The sequence below is a fragment of the Scyliorhinus canicula genome, chromosome 3 (genome assembly GCF_902713615.1).
Source record: "Scyliorhinus canicula chromosome 3, sScyCan1.1, whole genome shotgun sequence".
Taxonomy (NCBI): Eukaryota; Metazoa; Chordata; class Chondrichthyes; order Carcharhiniformes; family Scyliorhinidae; genus Scyliorhinus; species Scyliorhinus canicula.
This window is the reverse complement of record NC_052148.1, coordinates 106,941,608-106,949,044: the sequence shown is the minus strand read 5'-3', so window position 1 is coordinate 106,949,044 and position 7,437 is coordinate 106,941,608.

Here is a 7,437-nt window from a genome sequence, read left to right as displayed (position 1 = left end):
TAACCCCCTCACTGAGTAGCCTTCGGACCTCTGCTCTGATAAATACCCTATCCCGCAGGCTATACCGCCTGCTACGAGTGGCTACGTGTTTACAGTCCTTAGTGAGATTGGCAAAGAGAGGAGGGGGAGGGATTCGCAGCGTAGCGAGGCTGCAGATCGTGAGTGGGGGCAGGGGCCCGCCGAAGCTGAGGGTGAGGCTCTTGAGGTTACACTGGAATTCTAGGCCTAATAAGAGTGGCGCGCAGAGTTCGGGCAAAACGTAGAGTTTAAACTTCGAGTAATTAGTGCCTCAGATTGTGAGTGTCGCGGCGCTGCGCCCCTGGATCTGGACCGAGTGGGAGCCTGATAGTTTGCTGCGCAGGGAAAACGGAGAGCGAACAGTGTCTTACCAGGTCTGGGTGTATGAAGCTTTCAGTGCTCCCGGAGTCGAAGAGGCATGGCGTTTTGTACCCGTTGATATGGACCTCTGCCATCGAGTTTCGTAGGTTCTTCGGTCGGGATTGGTCTAGAGTGACCGCGTTGAGTTGCGGGTAGTCGGCGGCTCGATCAGCTGTGCTGGAGTGGCCCCGTGATGACTGCCCTCTGAGATCGTAGTCTTGTTCGAATTCCTCCGCTGAGTTGTCCGAGCGCGGAGATGCCGATCAGGCCTGTGGATCGCACGTGGCGGGCGGCGAGGAAGATGGCGTCCAAGATGGCGGCCCCCATGAGTCGCACGTGGCCGGCCGCGTGGTGGAGGTTTTCCAAGATGGCGGCCCCCATGAATCGCACATGGCTGGAGGGGGCGGAGTCGGGGCATAGGCTGCAGCGTTTCAGGCCCCACGGGGCTGAGAGTGCGGGGAGCAGTTACTGCGAGTCGCTGGGGAGTTGGAAGCTGGGGCCCATTTTGCGAGGTACACTCTAGCGTAATGCCCTTTTCGCCCGCAGCTGCTGAAGGTTGCGTTACGGGCCGGGCAGTGCTGCCGCGGGTGCTGGTTCTGGCCGCAGAAATGGCAGGCTGGAGCAGCATAGTGGCTGGCTGGAGCGGCATAGGGGCTGGCTGGGGCAGCATGGTGGCTGGCTGGAGCAGCATAGTGGCTGGCTGGGGCAGCATGGTGGCTGGGCGGCCGTGTAGCACAGGCCTGGGGGAGTCGCTGGTCGGGGGCCCATGATGGGGTCGTGGGGTCCACGGGGAACGAGTTAAGGCTGCAGAAGGAGAACTCCATCGTGGTCGCAGCTTCCACAGTCGTTTCTAAGTCCTGGGCCCCCTTTTCCAGCAGTCGTTGGCGCACATAGTTAGACCTGAGGCCCGCTACAAAAATATCGCGTACCACCAATTCCCTGTGTTCAGCCGCGGTAACCGCTTGGTAATTACAGTCATTGGACAAATTGTTAACTTCTCTTAGGAATTTGGCGAGTGATTCCGTAGGCCGGTGACGGCGAGTTGTAAACACATGGCGAGCGTAAACTTCATTAATTGGCCTTACATACATTTTTTCAAGAACTGCTAGTGCCGCAGTATATGAACTGGCCAAGTTTAGTTGTGTTGAGATTCTATGGCTCACCCTCGCGTGCAGTAGACTCAGCTTCTGATCCTCTGTAGTTTCGGTTGTGCTCGCTTCAGCCAGGTAGGCCTTGAAGCACCGGATCCAATGGGAGAAGATTTATTTAGCCTCTGCATCCTGCGGGTTGAGTTCCAGGCGTCCAGGCTTGAGGGCCGATTCCATAATCGATCTTACTGTTCTTAAGTCGATTAAATTGATGAAACCATCAATTCGCCAGACACGTGTTTCCGATGTGAATCTAGGCTTTAATCGACTTCAGAGCCAGCCTGTTACCTGTTGATGAACTCAAAGTGACCCAGGCTGACTCTGGACACGGATACTTATACAGCTGCACTAGGGGGAGGAGTCGTGGGCAGAACCAAGGATGGAGCCCAGTACAAGTTCCTAAGTGCTCCCAGCGCTACTCCCCCTAGTGGTAGGATGCCACTCCTGCGCTTACAATAACAGTGTGAATTAGTATATATACATTCATATATTACATTCACCACAGAGACCAAAACTGAACACAATACTCCAGGTGTGGCCTCACTAACACCTTATATAATTGCAGCACAACCTCCCTTGTCTTAAACTCCATCCCTCTAGCAATGAAGGACAAAATTCCATTCGCTTTCTTAATCACCTGTTGCACCTGTAAACCAACTTTTTGCGACTCATGCACGAGCACACCCAGGTCTCTCTGCACAGCAGCATGTTTTAATATTTTATCATTTAAATAATAATTCCTTTTGCTGTTATTCCTACCAAAATGGATAACCTCACATTTGTCAACATTGTATTCCATCTGCCAGAACCTAGCCCATTCACTTAACCTATCCAAATCCCTCTGCAGACAAGAGCTTCCAGTCTCTGATATAAAAGCAGAAATCTGCAGATACTGGAAATCTGAAATAAAAACAGAAAATGCTGCATAAACTCAGCTGGTCTGACAGCATCTGGGGAGCGAAACAGAGTTAATGTTTCGGATCTAAATGATCCTTCTACAGAACTGGCACTGGGTAGGGGGGGGTGCGAGGTTGGAAAATCATGTATTATGATCTGAAAAGTTAACTGTTTCTCTCCATAGATACTGCCCGCCCTTCTGAGTTTATCCAACATTTTTATTCGGGAATGCTGACCTGGGGAGGCTCCAAGACGCAGTGAAGGCCAGGAGGGATGTCCTGTTCCCTCAAGGGTCCCGGAGAGTCAGCCACAGGGCAGCTACTGCTGCCTGGGATAAGGCAGCGGCAGTTGTGTGGTAGTATGGCTAGGGAGATCATATTACCTTAGAACCAGGCTGCCATAGGTACAGCAGTCCCGCTGCCCATTGGCCCAGGCAAGTCATGTGCCTCTCTGCCAATTGGCTGTGGCTAGTCATGTGACTCCCCGCCGATTGGCCGAGAGGATGGTTATAAAAGCTCGCACCATGCGACAGTCGGCCTTTCCTTGTATGACCACTGCAGGGCTCACATCTAGCTTATCAAAGCCTAATATTTGAATCCTCTCTACGACTCGTGTCAAATTGATGGTACATCAAGTTGTGAGCATCGGGTGTGTGACCAGGAGGATGGGCCTCCAGTGCCGGAAAAAGATCAACGACCTACACTGAGCAGCACGAGTGAGTGGACACCAACAACCCCCCCTCCCTCACCCTCCAGAGACCTTTCTGACCCCGACGCGAGCATCCATCCCCCAACTCTGCCCCAGAGCCCCCAGAGAATGTGAGGCAGGGGCATTGAAGGCAATGGGACAAAGTAAGCAGCTGGCTGCCTCCACCTCTGATGTGCATCCTGGAGACAATTCTAGATGTGGAGCACCATGGCAACACAGTGGTTAGCACTGTGGCTTCACAGCTCCAGGGTCCCAGGTTCGATTCCTGGCTGGGTCGCTGTCTGTGTGGAGTCTGCACGTTCACCCTGTGTCTGTGTGGGTTTCCTCCGGGTACTCCGGTTTCCGCTCACAGTCCAAAGATGCGCAGGTTAGGTGGATTGGCCATGCTAAATTGCCCTTAGTGTCCAAAAAAAAAGGTTGGGTGGGGTTACTGGGTTACAGGGATAGGGTGGCGGGTGCTCTTTCCAAGGGCTGGTGCGGACTCGATGGGCTGAATGGCCTCCTTCTGTACTATAACATCTATGATTTTCTTGAACAGCGTAGCAATCAATGTCTGAACAGCTTTGGTCACTCAGTTCCCAGTGTAACTGGGGGTGCCATGAACAGGCCATACCTTTTGAAATCTAGGCTTGGCTATTTGTTCACTGAGTGGCCTGCTGGGCCATTTCAGAGGCATGTTAAGAGACAACCACAGTGCTGTGGGTCTGGAGTCACATGTAGACCAGACCAGGTAAGGATGGCAGATTTATTTCCCAAAAGTGCTTCAGTGAATCAGATGGGTTTTTATAACAATTTCATGATCACCATTTTATAATTGAGCTTACATTTTCCCAGCTGCTGTGATGGGATTTGACTCCAAGTGTGTTCACTAGCTCTCTTGATTACTAACACTGTGATAGAGAGCGTGGAATTATCCATTTTTGAGACTAAGTGAGCTGGCGGGTGACTTCAGGGGCGCTTTTCCCACTAACCAGAATAGCGGAATCGCATGCCATATTCTGCGTTAGGAAACTCATTGATTGTGCCCAGCCTCCTCACTGACCGCGGGATCCTCCATTCCAGCCACCTAACAATGGGATTTCCCATTGTGGCCACCTCACACCACCGGGAAACCCGCGGGCACGGGTGCGCTACCGGCAGAACAAAGAATCCCGCTGATGGAGAATCCCGTCCAGTATTTGGGCAGGACCGTTAATGCCCCATTTAAGACTTTCCTGACCATTAAATTAAACAAAGAATATTGAATGGGCCTGGCACGTCTCACTTCCAATTGGTACTGAGTGCACTTAATTCTTCCACTGAATGAACTAAAAGAGTGACAGATTAAGAATCAAAAAACACACTGGTACGACCCCCTAAGGAGCCAATTTCTTGGAGTACGAGCTCCCCAGGTGATCGGGGGAACCCCACAGGATATATCCCCAGGTCAGGGAGGGAGATCCTGTGAGGAGAGGAGAGAGCAATTATTGCACTATTAGAGGTAAATAGAACAAGTTCTATCCTACATACCCGGCCTTGTGTGGAGTCCTTTTGGTCTCAACACTCACACAATCTGGAAAGCAGTGAGCAAAAAGGAAACACAGGTCGCATGAAGAAGAAGAAAGAACTTGCAATTCTACAAGGCTTTTCAAATACTCAGGTTGTCCTAAGTTGCTTTAAATTACTTTAGAAATATAGGACGGGAGGCGTTTGCAGGGTGAAGTACCTGGAAATTCCTGGGACATTGCAGAAGTCGGGCAGTGTTCTCGGACCTCGGATCGAGGCCAGCCTAGAATCTAGCGCAGGTTTGATGGGGTGAGTAGCCTCCTACACTGATGAATGACTTTACGATTCAGTGCTGGAGTGGAGCTCAGAGCCACAATCAGGGACAAATATGCTGCTGCAGAAGTGGAGACTACCATCAGTATGTAATAATTTCTACCTCAGCCTAGAAAGTAAATGTGAACACTTAACACATTCAAATAAAATTCTTTAATACTATCTTATCAAAAGCATTAAACTGTTTATTTTAACTTTGTAAGTTTATACAGGTTAGCTCCTCCATTAAAATACAAAGTAATGTTGACAAACATTTTAAAAATGATATGCTTGTAACTTTTCAGTTATTACCTATAAAGGTCCTGCCTGCAAATTAAAGCTGTAACAAATTGTATTGTGTCCTTAGATTGCATCTGTCTTTCTGAGACTTCTAATGCCTATTGATTTTTATCCCATGGCCCATGTCCTTTACCATTTCAGAGTTTCTGGAGCCCAGTAGTAAATGTGCATGTCAGCCAATTGTAATAGTCTCTCGATGTCTTCACTAGGCTTATGTTGTATGTGATGTGACGGCTCTGACCTTTTGTGACTGAACATTCATTAGTGGTTCATTACATCTTGCCTTGTACATATTGTGCACCTCAAAGGATATCACCACTGGTGATTCTGAATTTGCATGACTAACACAGATTACCAGCACTTGTGAAGTTCAAGGATGCTAACCAAGTGAAAAGCATTAATGGTTATACTTTTTGTTGTGTGTTAACAGCTATAGAGTAAGTTTCTAAGCATGATGAGTACCAGATAAAATGCCTGCTGCTGTTGGTCTTCCTGCTTCTGCAATTTTTCACCAGTTTCCATACAGTAAGTGGATACAGTGGTGAAAAAGAAACTAAAAAGAAAACTTTAAGGCAGCCAGGAGATATGGAGCTGTCATGCGCTTTTAATCAAAAATACAAGCTTTATCCTACAAATTTAGTTAACATTTGTATAAATACACACAGTAAGAATTTTTATCAACTACAAACATAAAGGCCCTACACAGCTACAGTAATCTATGTATAACCCTTAATAAATTCCCCCATAACTGTTCCAATTCAATAACAAGATCCAAGTCAAACCCCAGAAACCCCTTTTCAAAGGTGTGGTCCAGCACACGGCATTCTCACTGGCATTAGGCTTGTTATTGATACTCTGTTCCCCTTTTCAAACAGCAGGTTTGAATTCCTTCCAGAAAGCAATTATCTCTTTTAAGTTGCCAAGCAGTCTGAAAACAGCTTTTAAACTTTAGAGAAACACTTCTTTCAACCTATGCAGTTCAAACCAGTCCAAACTCAAAGCTAAATTAAAACGCACAGAGCCACAGCCCAGCTCCACCCACACAATGACATTACTGAAGCCATGTGATAAGACAAAAACATTTCTTGTAGGGACACTCCCATGCCACCCTCTCCAGAGATATGGCTTCCTAGGTAGCAGGAGTGGTCAATATTCCCAATGTTCTGTTCCCTGATGGTGATGGGAGCGAATGGGTTGCCTTCCAGCCATCACTGTCTTGGTTTTCTTGGAGCTGATGTGTGGACTAATCTTGGCTTTTCTACTCTCAACACTGGTGGTCATGTCTTGGAATGTGCGCAATTCTTCAGACCAGCAGTGCCGTGTAATCTGCAAAATCCAGGTCCATCAGCCAGGAGTCATGGGATGTCAAAGTGAGCCCTCACCATTGCCTTCCTCATGATGAAATCATGATCAATAGGAAAAGGAATGGGGAGAGTATTCAGCATTTTGCCGTACTCTTGTAATGATGCTCAAGTAGCTTGTGGTGCTTGTGCTGGTCTTGAATCAACAGCTGGAGTCATGGTATAAGATTTTGAAGATGTTAAGATACAGTTTCGAGATGCTATACAGTCTTGTGATGTACCAGAGCAACTGCCGATGGATGCTTTTGAAAGCCTTTTTCGAATCAGTGAATTTGATAACAAGTGGCTTAAAACTCTAGACTCTGATACTCTGATGTTTCTGAATGTAATGATCTGATTGCTGCATGTTCTTCATGAAGGGTACTGTCTACTAATACTTTCAGTCTGTTGAGGAGCACCATGCTGAAGACCTTGCCAGGTATTGACAGCAGCGTTAATTCTTTCCAGTCATTGCAGCCATTGATGTTCTCTTTGTTTGGCAGCTTGACGATTACCCATCACCTCCAGTCATCCAGGACATCCTCTGCAGTCCAGATTTTGTTGGTAGAGATGTTCAAATTTGACAGAATAGATAGGGATAAACTGTTCACACGCCTAAAAGAATCAAGAATAAGAGGGCACAGATTTAAAGTGATTTGCAAAAGAAGCAAATGTGATGTGAGGAAAAATTTTCACACAGCGAGTGGTTCAGATCTGGAATGCACTGCCTGGAAGTGTGGTGGAGGCAGATTCACTTGTAGTATTCAAGAGGACATGAGATGATTATTTGATTAGAAACAATGTGCAGGGATACGGGGAAATGGCAAGGGGATGGCACTAAGTCATGGTGCTCTTTTGGAGAGTTGGTG